Below are 14,795 nucleotides of genomic sequence, written 5' to 3' on the forward strand. Positions count from 1 at the left end.
GTTTTTGCCCACTTATTATTTTCGGCAAGAATTGCATGTTGGTGAAGTGTTATTTTGTTAATGTTCTGCGTCGCTTCCCATAGTGAGAATTTGTCATTTTTTGTAGGGCCGAAATTTGAAAGATAAGATTGTACCTTTTTATTTTCAAATTCCTTTAACATCTGTTTAATATCTTTAGTCATTCTGTTTAAAATTGTTTTGTCGTCTGGATGTCTTGTTGTTTGCCATTGTTTCCTTCGTTTTCTTTTAAGTTTTATCTTCTGTCTAATATAGACCGGAATATATTTTCTTTTGGTTGTGTATTTGACTGTTGGTGTTGATGAGGTTATTGCGTGAATAATTAGATTGGTGAAAAACGCAATAGCGCCGTCGATTTGTTCTTCCGTTTTAAGTGGTACATTGCAGTCAATTGCGTCTAATAGTTACTCGGAAAATTTACCAGTCTGTGTTTTTATTGTATAATTTTAAGAAATGTACTTGGGACTCAAGAGTTGTTTGATACCATAAAAATATTGGAGAATGATCAAGTCGAAGTTACGTTTAATTGTGAGTTGATTTCTATATACACTTTTGTACATAAAAAAGTCGCTACATTTAACATTTTTTTTATTTACAAACGATTGAAACAACTGCAAAAAGTTAATTTGTTTAATCGTTTTGATTTTTGATTTTATGTAATTACGAGATGGAAAGAGTTAAAAGTTCATACAGCGATACATATTGAACACTCAAAATGTGTGAAATAATTTAAGAGATGTGAATGAGTGTCGTCGATTTTCCTTTTTAGTTTAGTCCGAGAAACCTAATGAATTGAACTGTAAAACTAAAAAGCTAATTAATCTATATCAGTAAAGTGACCTTAGTATTCACAAATAGTTTTGTTTAGTTACAATAATTTTCGAAAAGTCTCATGGCTTCTACATTTATGTGAAAATAAGTGTACATAAATAATTACAATTTCAGCTTTAACCCTGTTCTTTCAATATATGCCCTCGTTCCGACCTTGTATACTACCCCGTAGCCGTACAAATGAGAACAGCGAATGTATGAAAAGGTAAAGTATGACACCTCGGTGATTCAGGCAAGTTAGAGGAAAACCTGCTTTCAAACTTTCAATTATTTCATTAATAATAAATATTTAAATGCGAATACTTGCTTGCATCTTCCAGCAAAATCAAGGTAATGTGGAATATACTTTCAAAGTCACACACACACAGACATGGATGTGCATATATGACACATAACAACCTATTAATAATATCCATTTTAAGTTAATAAATTATAGCCACTTAATGCAACTACTGCCAGAAGAGATTAAACTTTAAAATAACTTTGAATAACTAACTAACTAAATAACCAACTAATAGTATTTACGATGAGTAAATATTGTACATACATAATGTATGTGCATACATACCCTGCAGGGAAAGCACTAGTTGTGAACTATTTAGAATACTACCAGTTCATTTTTTAGTTCAACTAGTTCGCTTACTATCCTTTCTCCCTGTTAGCAAGTGATACTTTTAAAATGGTGATGCCCTGTCAGTTGTTCAGCTAAGTATCGGCAAAAAATCAGTTAAAATACCAGTTCATACTAATCAGAGAAAGTTCTAATGTAACCAGTTTCAGACCAGTTAAAATATAAACAAGCCATCCATTTCAATCCATTTGCAACATTTTAAAATATTCAACTTCATATTCAAAGTTTCTATAGAATTAGTTTTTCTCAAAACTAAATGTAACTGCATTCAGGTACAATAATTAGTGAAACATTCAAAAAATGCTTCAAACTTACACCATAAACACACAAAATTAAAAAGAATTCTTTACAAAAACTAATAAAAAAATACTATATAGTTTAAGGTATTTACTTACAAAAATAAATAAAGTTAATACCAGATTAACATACATAACAATTTCATGTACCTGAGTATTGTAATAGCCCTTTTCGGGAAAACCCGTTTCTTCTCAATTGAAGTGCTTTTCTTAATTGCTAGCTTAGTAGACATTCCGAAACAAAATACATTAACTAAATACATATGTATGTATCTACATGTATCTTGATATGATGCAAAAGTTCATTAAAGTTAAGTGTAATAAATTTCGTCGTTATAATTAATTAATTAATTGGTACCCATTATATGAAATATTCTAGCCAAGAAGTGAGTACTATTAGGTGCGCAACTAAGTTATCGCTGTTTATTTGATGAAAATACAACTTTATTCTGAAAGAATTGTTACAAGTGAATCATTGAAAGTGTTGCCCATCGCTGGGTACTACTTTTTCCCATTTTTTTGGTAAATATCGTATGCCGTCGCGGTAAAACTATTCACCTTTTGAGGCTATCCACGGATCAAGCCATTTTTTGATGCCTTCATATGAATGGAACTGCTGGTCAGCTAGACCATATGCCACCGATCGGAACAGGTGACAATCGGAAGGCGCAATATCTGGAGAATATGGCGGCTGGGGTAGGATTTCCATCTCAGTATTTCTAGGTAGGTTTTAACGGGTTTGCCTAAGTGAGGCCGAGCGTTTTCATGCTGTAGAATCACTTTCATGCCTCTCCACCTATAGGGGCCCCTTCTCGCGCAGTGCTCGGTTCAATCGTATCAATTGAAGTCGATACTGATCCTCAGTGATGGGTTCGCTTGTTTTTAACAGTTCATAATAAATAACACTAACTTGGTCCCACCAAATACATAGCATAACATTCGCAACGTGAATATTCGGCCGAGGCGACGACGTAGAAGCGTGACCGAGCAGTCCCAATCACTTTATTTTCTTTGGATTGCTTTAATGAATCCATTTTTCCTCACCCGTCAGGATGCAGTGAAGAAAACCCTTCCTTTTTTTGCCGCTGGAGTAGTTGTTCACAGGCGAAAAAACGACGTTCAACATTCCATGGTTCTAACTTATAAGGCACCTAAGACTCCTGTTTCTGAATCATTCCCAAGGCATGCACTCGCTTGGAAATGGTTTGGCGCGTAACTCCTAATACTGAAACAAGCTCGTCTTGCGTTTGACACGCATTCTCATTGAACAATGCTTCCAATTCAGCGGCTTCGAAGGTTTTTGGCCTTCCTTCACGGGGACGGTCGTCAATATTAAAATCACCATCTTTGAAGCGAAGGAACCCATCTCGGAACGTTGCTTCACTTAAAGCTGCATCTCCATAAACTTTTTGTAGCTCTCGATGCACTTCAGCCGCCGAGGAAAATCAACACTTCCCGCAAATGGCGATTATTTATATGTACATAATTGGCGCGTACACCTTCTTTTGGGTGTTTGGCCGAGCTCCTCCTTCTATTCGTGGCGTGCGTTTTGATGTTGTTGCACAAATGGAGGGACTTACAGCTTTAAGCCGACTCCGAACGGCAGATATCTTTATGAGGAGCTTTTTCATGGCAGAAATACTCTCGGAGGTTTGCCATTGCCTGCCGAGGGGCGACGGCTATTAGAAAAATATTTTGCTTAATTTTGGTATTTCACCGAGATTCGAGCCGACGTTCTCTCTGTGAATTGTGAATGGTAGTCACGCACCAACCCATTCGGCTACGGCGGCCGCAAATGACGATTATTCGGCACAAAATCAGACATTTTCACAAAGCCAAAAGTATAGGTACTCGTATGATACCAAAAAAAAAATCACTAATGTGGTGAACCAGATTGTTTTCCATATGCCTAAGCTTGGTTTATGACATTTAGGTTATGTTAGAACCGACTAGCACACACTGCTGGCGGCACACACAAATAGCGGGAACCTCGTTGCGCACCTAATATTTTAGGGGCAAAAAGCAAAGCGTAAGAAGTTGGTCAAAAGTAAGGTGAAATTTTAATATAATAATATAATATAATTTAATGTTTGAAGTTTATTTCATGCAAATGTTGACCGCGACTGCGCTTCAAATGGTCCATCCGCGTAGTCCAATTTTGGCATACTCTTTCCAATGTTTCGGCCGGTAGCTCACATATAAATGGCTTTAATGTTGTCTTCCAAGGCATTAATTGAAGCAGGCTTATCTGAATAGACATGAGCTTTAACATAGCCCCACAAAAAATAGTCTAAAGGCGTTATATCACACGATCTGGGTGGCCAATTGACAGGTCCCGAACGTGAAATAAAATGATCACCGAACTCTGTACGCTGTTACGCACCAGCTGTATTTTGAAAGGCTTCACACCTAAATCCTTTCGCAAAATGTTTCACGTTGTTGAGTAACAGAGGCCCAATTGCTGCGAACGGCGACGAATCGATAATTGATGGTCATCATTAAGACTGGCCGATACAGCTGCGATATTTTCGTCAGTTCGCACTCTACGTAAGCGTATTGGTGGTTTGATGTCCAATAATGTAAATTTGGTTCTAAATTTAGTCACAATAGCTCGAATAGCCGTTTCAGTGGGTCGATTAAACTGACCATAAAATAGAAGAAGCGCGCGATAAACTTTCTTAACAGAACCCGCATTTTTATAATAAAATTCAATGATTTGCAAGCGTTGTTCGTTTGCAAGACGATTCGTGGTTAAATTATGGGCTAAACTGAAGATGTTTGACAGTGAAACAAAACACGAAACGTGCGTCAGCTGTTTAAACCAATTGTTTAAAAAGATAATAGCTAAAAAATCATAGAGTCCTAACTGCTTGTTCAAGACTTCTAAAAGTGGTTTAGCCACAGAAAGCAGTTTTTCTTTTTATTACAAATAATTCTAAATTTGGAGAAGAAAAAGAACAAATTTTGGTACCGCATGTGCTGGCTATATTTTATAAAGCACGCTAAACTTTCAGGCATAGTAAATGGAGAGTTTAGGTATAATTTATTTACTGCTGTCTTCCCGCACTTTTTTTTGTTAAGATGACATTTTTCGAGTTTGTGAATGGTTTAATTCAACGTAAGTGGCAAAAAGTAAATCCAGTGGCAGTAAAAAAATGTAAGGTCTAGATCGCACTACCAGTTACGTCTATGAGTGCTCACTCAATAAAAATTGGTAATAATTCATCCAAACCATGCGCAAAGAAAATAGTATTTAGAGATGCGGTGCATAGCCCACATGGTTCTGATGTTTATTTTATATGACTTTAAAGGCAGTCTTCTAAAAAGTCAATTTTAAAGAAGTCGTATAATTCCTACATTTACATCATTACAGAAATTGCAGCCCATTTTTAAAATCGGCATCATTTCGTCTTAAGGCGGGATCCCTGGAAAAGCTACACATTGTGAAATAGGCTGATAGGGCAGATGAACCCTATTGTACACCATTTTGTTTGTGAACTATTCCATACACATGTTTTGTGGTAAAGCTGTCGAAACCACGCTGATATAAAAAAAAATATTCGCTGTACAGAAATAGATTCTACGCAGCCATGACATAGATATGAAAAGGCACCTGCTTTGCGTGAGGTCATATGCACATGCATACATATTTATAAAAATATAAATTTGAGCTTTAACTAGCTTGCACTCATGTGAAAATACAGCAATGCACCACAGCTTAATAATCAGTCCGTTAGTTGATTTGCAGGTAACTCATTGCAAATGTTTGTGCTGCGACAACACAGCAAGTAAAATATTGCACACAACATATCACCAATAAATAAAACCTCTGTATTGGCATTCGCTGGCGTAGAAAATTTCACGTACTCGCACATTTTATGTGATTGTACTATATTTGTAATCGCATGTGTGTGTCTAGTGTCTAAGTATGTGCATATGCGTGGATATGTGACTTCTATACGAGTACACATGCAAGTATATAACATAGTGCTGCCAGAGGCATTTGCCGCTAAATGGCAACATTTTGGTGTTGCCTGTCTAAGCTACAAGTTTTTTTTTTTTGGTTATTTTACACTAATTTGAAACTTGTTTTAATTAATGTTTGCTATAATTTTGGGATTGATGTTTAATTATGTTTTCTTCACTGTTCACACTGCATGAATCTCCTTCTTTAGTTCATTGAGATAATCTTTATATTTTACACTTGTAGCATAAAGTCCCAAAATATGGGTGTACGCTAATTATTACGCACGCAATGCTCCGATTATGTTTCGAAGCCAGTCTCTTCTATAAGGTTTATTTGTACATAAATTGCGGTTCCACATTTGAAATATTTATTTATTAGCCAAAATGTGCTAAAAATTCGTGAAACTAATTTTTAAACTGCAAAAAGTCAAAAAGTATTCAACCGATTGAATCATTGTTTTCTTAGTATGAAACCTTGAAATGTTTACCATCATTTTGCAGTCACAAAATTTATCAAATATTTCCTGTTTGTATTAAAATTTTGGAAACAAAAGGAGGAATTTTACAAAAATTGATGGTTTTTGTGTACATTTGCTGTTTGCCAAACTCCAATAAGCCAGATAAGAGGGAATAACTAAGCAAAGCTAAGACGAAAAATATATGCCCCTTATTTCTACTTTATATCCGTTGGGTTATTATTTTGTTGCGCGCTACGCCTATGCATACAGATCGTTATACTTTGTCTTATGACGTGGTGGGTTAATTTGAAACTAAACTTCGGACATGGTCTAAACAATCTTAACATATATAGGGTGGGCCATGTAAAATTTGCTTTTTGAATCGGCTATAAAAAAAACTAATCAATATTTTTTCAAACTTTTTTTATTTTGAAGATTGAACATTGTCATTTATGAATAAAAAATAATATCGTTCAAATGACTGCCACGACTGGCTTAACAGTAGGCCATTCGATCAACCCAATTTTTAAGCACATTTTCGACTGTTTGGGCTCCAATTTCATGAATGGCAACTTCGATTTCGTGTTTTAAAGCATCAATCGTCTCTGGATGGTTTGCTTAGAATTTGTCCTTAACGGGTCCCCACAAAAAATAGTCCAACGGGCTTAAATCACAGCTCCGAGGTGGCCAATTGATATCGGAATTTCGGCTGATTATTCGGTTTTCAAAAACGGTAGCCAAAAGTTCGAGTGTAACTTTGGCAGTGTGACAAGTTGCACCGTCCTGTTGAAACCAAATGTCGTCCACGTCATCCTCTTCAATTTTTGGAAAAAAAAACTTATTGAGATGTCACGGTAATGCTCTCCATTTACTGTAACTGCGGCTCCTTGCTCATTTTCGAAAAAAATGGCCCGACGATGCCGCCAGACCAAAAACCGCACCAAACAGTGACTCGTTGTGGATGCATTTGCTTCTCTACAGTAACGTGTGGATTTTCTGAGCCCCAAATCCGACAATTTGCTTATTGACGTAGCCACCGATGTGAAAGAAGAAGAAGACTCACCACTTTGGAAATAGGTTTTCAATATTTCCCAATTTTGTTCAAGCGTATAGCGTCCCATTTCGTAAATGTCAAATCTTTATGTAAATTATGAACACATTTGACATGTAATTTGTGTTACCATTCTCAAAAAAATAGGTGGTTCAAAAAGCAAACGCTATATGGCACACCCTGTATAGGTATAAAATACATATATACTCTGTAAACACCACATTAATTGCCATATGTGGACAGCTTCAAAATAATATAGTATGGTTTTATTCGTATTTTTCGAAAGTACTATAGGGTTTTCTATATTAATAAGAGGTGTTATTTTGATTTTCAATTCATTAGCATTATAAAGAGGAAGGCATGCCGTTAAAAGTGGAAAAAAACATTAGGCAAATGACCACAACGACCACGCTTACAGGACAATATCATTTTCATGAAATTTTCCATAACCGAATTGCAAAGTGGCTGCCCTATGTCCTCAATAGCATCACGAATTTCACCTTTGAGGTCTTGAATCGACCCTGGACTGTTGGCGTAGACCTTTTCTTTCACGTGGGCCCAAAGAAAAAAGTCACAAGGTGTTAAGGGGTTACATGGGTGTCGTTGGTTCAAAAAATCGATTTATTTTTTTTTTGCTTATTAATTTCTACAACTTCTCAGAAATATTATCGAAAATTTTCAAGTCGATCCGAATAATAAATTCGGAGATACAGCCTTTAGAATGTGTGCGCTCCAAGCCACTTTTATTGTTACTGAAAACTTTAAACGCGTTTTTCTCGGAACCGTGTTTTCAAAGTCGATTGTCAAATGTTCTCGAAAACTACTCAACCGATTTTGATGAAATTTTACACAGGTGTTCGAAATACAATTTATTCGTGCTTGAACGAAGGATTTTGGTTTTTTTCAATTACAACTAATTATTAAAAAAAAAAAACAAAATGTCAGGCAAATTTGACCGAAATTTTAATTTTTTTGCAAAAATGTCTGCCAAAATTCCAATTTTTACTTTTTTTTCTTTCCTTCGTTCAAGCACGAGTTTATGGTCTTAACTAAGCACTTATTTTTGTTTTTTCATTTTTGATGAGCCTGTCAGGAGTTATGATGACAACGCGGACGTCACAATGGAGGAGTTTTAATTTGTTGTTTTTTTTTGAAAATTTCAGAAATTATTCTTTAAATATATATCTATAAGACAGAAAAAAGTTTGAATTAAATAAATAATTTTTTTGCATAAAAAAAAAAATATTGAAAATAGGCATTTTTTACCCGACGAAACCCATGTAACCCCTTAAATCACAAAATCTTGGTGGCCAATTGTGATCACCTCTTCGAGAGATAACACGGTCCGGAAAGTTTTCCCGTAAAAAATCAATTCGTTGCTTGTGTGGCACGTAGCGCCGTCTTGTTGAAAATAAAGGTTGTCCAGATCAATACCATCAAATTTCGGTCATAAAAATCGTTAATCATCTCTCGATGGCGCAATCTATTCACCAGTAACACCTGTTATTGGAAAACCCTTTACTATCTCGTAAGTGGTAAGTCCATGACAAATGTATAAGAGGCTTATAATTGTTATTTTTTCATGTTTTTAGAAATTTCCTAATTTGAACCTTTTTATACAGCCAAGTTTGGTTTCTAAATTTCATTTTCTATTCATTCTCATTTCTATACATCTAAAATTTGGCCCTTAAATAGATTTTTTTTCTTCAACTCACCCTAATTTTTTTTTTCCTAAAAATATCCTTATTATACCTATGTCAAATACGGTATAATGCCCAGACAGTATTTCTTATTTTTTGCCTGACTCTTGTTTCGGTGAATTTTAACAATTCTCATAATAGAGCCATTTAAATTATCACCTGCTGGTATTTTTTTGACAGAACGTTTGGCCGTTGTATTAAAATAATGCACGAGAGCGAGTCCATGTCAAGTGATATCGTAAACTTGTATGGGGTATATGTAATAAAAAGTTAGCTGAAAAAAATGATAAAAAAAAAAAATAACTTCCAAATTTATTGAATGTTGAAAATTGTGGAGCTTCGAGCTTCCTTAATATTTTAAGTTTTTTTTCTTTAATTTGGTAGAATAAAATGTACATGTAAAAAATTTTTTTTATGGAAAATTTTTTGATATTTTTATTGAAAAATTTTGGGTACAAATTTTTTTTGGAATATATCAAAAACCTCCCGCTCAGTTTTTTCCTTAGTTTTTTATTAGTAATTGAAAATATGTGTGTTTAGTAATGTCTGAAATTTCCATTGTGGGACTCCATAGTTTTTCGAGTTATGTTCAAATAGATAAAGCGAATAAGTAAGAAATGTCATGTATCTGCTTAACTAGTGTGTGTATGTGGCGAGCACTTTGTTTGCGGTTTGCTAGATCTGCATTTTGCTAAAGGGTTATAGGAATCCTATATTTTTTAAATTTTTAATGTTGAATTTTTGTTACAGTCAAGCCAACCAACTTTTAGAAGAACTGACGACAATGTCCAAAATACTTGGGTAACTTTACTTCAAACTCACTCAGGAGTAGAACTGTTTTGATTACTGACTAATTTTTAACACCATCCAAATCAGAGTTAAGAATTTTTATATCCATCCAATTATTAAATACCACTTTTCCTACTTAACATACTCAGAATAATTTCGAAAAAACAAAACAGAGATATTTTTCACTTTTTGGTGAAAAATTTTGTTAGGGAAGGGTTTTTGCTACAAAATCCCTAATGTGAAAATAATTGCCCTCGATTTTCCATTCACTGCCATATGACTCGAATAATGAGTTTTAAGATACCCATACATAGGTATATGCAGTTTCGCAAACAAAAAAGTTCGTTTCGGAATTCACAATGAAATCTTTAAATCACGACATGAGGATTCGACAGCACTGATTGCTTGACCGGATCTAACGGCTTAAAATTAGTACTTACTTTAGTAAAGTAGTCTTTGGTAAGTCTGGCAACTCCGAATACGTTACTGTAAATACATCACACGCGTTGAAATATTATCCAACTGACTGCTAGTTGCTGGTTTGTATGCCCTAGAGTGGCGACCTTATTAGGTAACAAAATAAAGTGAATTATAACATTTAATGCACAAACGCAAATCCCAATATGTACACAGATACACGCACATACTTATATATTTTTGTTAAGCATAAACGCACATAATAATAAATACGTACATAGGAATGTGTGAATGCACCAGTGCGTAGCTTTTGTTCAAAATTTATCACATTTGGCACACTCTGCTTTCTAAGTTATGGCATAATAGTATGTGTGTGTGTTTGCCAGTAACTCGCTAATATTTTGTTAGTGCAATATGTTCAATAGCACAAACTTATCGAGTCAGCAGATTGGAAATTTGAACAATAGAACCTTTTCTATCGCCTGCACCGAATTCAAGTTGAAGGTTATGTTTTTGTTGTTGCATTTTATTTTTGTACTGAATAAATAATAATATAAAATAATTTTTTGTGAACTACTGCAAAAAGTTACTGAAATCGAACCCCGTAAAAATTTGAACGAAACGTGCGTACATGCACGTACGTATTGCGAAAGGATAATGCAAAGAAAGCAGCAGTCGAAATATAAATTATTTCAAAAGTATTGTAGCTGCTCACAGTATTTGTTCAAGGAAATATGAACAGTAAGATGTTCTTATCAAGTAAAACTGATTATTATCAGAAAATACTTTTCTTTTCTTCTTATGATCATACTAATGTTTTCCCATTATAGTGAAATGACCAGCGACGGTCCTTTGAGATCATTTTAGTTATTTTAGTTCATAAATGACCTTCTTTCTTCTATTTGTAGTATTTTGTCGTCGTTCATAATGCGTTGGTCAGATACTGTTGTGCTGTTCGTGAATTAATTCGAGCGCAACAAATGAACAATCTCAGAAATGCGCTGTTCCAGATGAGTGAATTGCATATCCCAAGGCGCTTTTGCACAGCTTGTGAAAAGTAAAGCTGCACCTGTTACCATTAATTATATTTTATAATTATATATTTATTTTTCTAGTAATTCACATATTATTTGACATAAATGCTTTTTATTGAAGCTTGAGGTACTTGTTCTTCTTTATTGAATACGCAACCTGTGTACTCGAATGTATGTAAATACATTCATAATTTTAGATTTTAAAACTTGAATGAAATTCATAAATTGCAAAACAGTATTGCATTTACTCATATTAAAATAGCTTCCGCATCAGGCGGACTTTGAAAGGATAAAGGGTAACAGTCAGTTGCGGCACCAGCAGCTAGAAAAGGAGAAAAAAGAGGAAATGAACGGGGAATTAAGAATATTTGTTATTTTTTTCGCGACTATAACTTTTTTCTGTATGACAGCATTTGGAATATAACTTTGTGCTGCTGGCTTGAATTTAACTAATATTGAAGGTGTTTAAACTGTGTCTTCAACTGTGCTTCAACAGTTTTCCTTTCCTCACTTCTTTCTTCCTCATTTGCTGTATCTGCAGGAAATCGTAGAGAGATTCTTAAATCAATACATCATGTTTCAAGAATATAGTATCAGGGAGCTTTTGCTCATTAAGTATTAAGTTTACAATAGGCTAGGCTAGGTTCCGGCATGGAGACGAATTAGGCCTAGATTGCCATTGTGGCACCAGAAGTTTATGCTCTTTTGTGATCGACAAGATATTATGGATGGCTGCGGATTGCCGCTCTGCCAGACAGCAAAAAAAGTAAGAGTTTAGACAGCGATGTTCTACGTTCTGGTAAGAGCGAGATAATGGCAGGGAAAGTGTTGAACAGCCTCCCGTTTCTCTCGGTTGCCGTTGCTGAGGCAGACTTCATTACACGGAAATCCCATAAATTCCCCATGTCTAATGGAACAGTATTATACATATGGAAGGCCGGTCAAGATTTATTACTTAGTTGTGCGTCCATTCTTTCTAGGTTATAGTTTTGTAGTTACTTCACAAGTGGGATCCAAAGTACATCTACTGTTGACCAGCGCGATGTACTTGTAGACGGTCGGATCAAGTACTTACTTGAGAATAATGGGAAGTTCACATACTGGGCAGAGTTGATTTAAAATCCGCTCCTATCCTACCGCGCTCATCCGGGATGCAATTTCGTGGAAAGTCTCTGATTCAGAATCCCAGAAAATTTTCGTTACCGCTTAGAAAATTTCTACATTCGATTGCCACTCGGGATGAAGTACCCAGGCATTGTACAGATTTTGTAGCAGTTTGACTGCCAGAGTAGGTAGGATGGGTTGCCTGCAACAAAGGAATCTCTGACATACAGCGCAGCCTCCTTTATAACTATAAACTCAACTTCAAATGATTCTCGCAACAACAAATTAGCCGTTATTTTTTTGGCTAAAATCTGCGTTTCATCCTCCAAAGTGGAAGAAAAATTTAAAAATCGCGTGTTCACTTACCGATTAACGGAAGAAAACAAAACATAGTAAATTAATCGCATTTTTTTTTCGGTACTATTTATTGTTGAAAAATGAACATTTTGTGCTAAATCACACTATGCACCAAAATTCGACAAAAAAAAAGTGACATACCTAAATGTGATATAACATCTTTTCATTTCGTTTTTTTTCCGAACTTTAACACTTTTTTTCTATGTATTCAGTGTATCCTAATTTGAATTTAAGTTGATCTCATTTGTTATTATTAGTATATATGCATTATGCTATCATCTGTTGGTGGTTCAATTGGTAATACTGATATAATTGGTTTGTGATAGCTGAAATATGAAATATATGTACGTGATTCAATATTTTCTAGATAACGTGTGAAAATTGCATCTAGTGTAGTTCCGGATTTTGTTGTTGATTCTTTAGGGTTATTGTTTATCTGCAAGCTAAATGTTTCTCGAAGAAATTGAATCAACGGCAAAGAATCATTGGATTCGAAGTTTACCTTGAAATCTCCCCCGAGAATCAATGGAATTTTGTCTTCGCCTCTTCCAAGTGCTTTTGCACCTGCGTGGCTGTAAACCAATAGTGAGCGGTGAATGAAATATATTGTGTCATCAAGATTTTGGTTCGGTGAGATATAAACGGCGGCTATGACAATAGTTTTTCCATTCAGCGTTTGACATTCTGCAATGCAAAGATCGCCAACTGGTGTGACTGTTGATGAATATGACTGAGACTGCCTTGCAGTCATTTCTATGTTTGGTGTGACGATATTTACGCTATCATCTTGATTGTGGTAGATTGCCACACCGCCAGCTCTAGCATTTAGTCGCTTATAATTCGAAATCGATTATTTGTTTATCCACAGTTGCCAGTCTATTTAACGATAGTCTCCGGAATTCATCTTGTAAATGAGACATACTGACTGATGCTCGTCGACCATGGTAGAATCTAAAATCATTTCCGTTCGTTATAATCCACAAGCCTTCAATACAAGTGACTCGTGATAAAGCAACGTAAACTAATGATTGCGAATGTTTTTTATCATATTCGTAAACAACTTCAGAATACGTGAATGGTCGTTGCACAAGCACAAACTAAGTGTAAATGTGATCGTTCAGCGTTAATCGTTTTGTTGTTGTTAAGCGGGATTGTTGATGTGCTTCGTCCGATTCGTCCGCTGTTTTACTGATATTATGCGCTGCAACATGACCAGCAAATTTTTTTCTGATTTCTTCTCTGTCGCGTAACATTATGATGTATAGCTCTCCTTCTCTTTCTCTCTATGTTATATATCTGTATACTCTATCTTACAACGAAGCCTATGTCTTAGGTATAGAAAATGTATAGCTCTCCTTCCCCTTCTCTCTACGTTGTATCTTTTTTTCTCTCTCGCGTAACGAAATCTCTAAACGTTACATTTTTTCCCATTCACTCTCCATTCTCGCTCAAATATCAGACCGCCGCTAAAGAAGTTTTACTTCAAAAATAAATAAAATTAAATTAAATAGTTAGTTCATTTAGTTAGAAATAATTGCTTATCGCATTATTTTACTAATCGGCTGCCAAATAGTAACATGTTGATGTCGGGTTAATTCGGTGATTATACTAAAGTTTTTACATTTTGAGATGATAGCCGAAGAGTCCACTCCATAAGAATTGAAGCTATTTCTGTCATTTTTGAGTCTAAAATTTTCAATTTCCATGCGCCATAACAGAGTGCACTCCCACCATAATACTGGCTTTGTTTGCCCTTGTTCGCGATGCGTCAAATGTTTTTACTTCCCTTTTATCAGGTTTTATGAGTTTTCGAGTAAAGACACAGAGTGTAAAAAAAAAAAATGTCGAGACCAGCATACTTCTACTAAGCATACCTATAACGTAAACTAATGAAGTGCCTCTATTCAAGTAAACCAAGGAGCAAAAGCAAAGCAGCATACTCGTATTTCAGACGCAAAATGTTGTTGCTACAATCTGCTTTTAGCTGAAGCAGTATTTTACCGTTTACTTTTTTTCATAGGAAGTACGAACTAATCGTGAATCATCAGAAACCAAACCAACACAGTGGCTTTATTTTGCATCTCATTTCATAAAAATAACTGCCACTACTGCCTCAAGTGAACAGGATAATATTATTGAAAAC

The sequence above is a fragment of the Anastrepha obliqua genome, chromosome 4, assembly GCF_027943255.1.
Source record: "Anastrepha obliqua isolate idAnaObli1 chromosome 4, idAnaObli1_1.0, whole genome shotgun sequence".
Lineage (NCBI taxonomy): Eukaryota > Metazoa > Arthropoda > Insecta > Diptera > Tephritidae > Anastrepha > Anastrepha obliqua.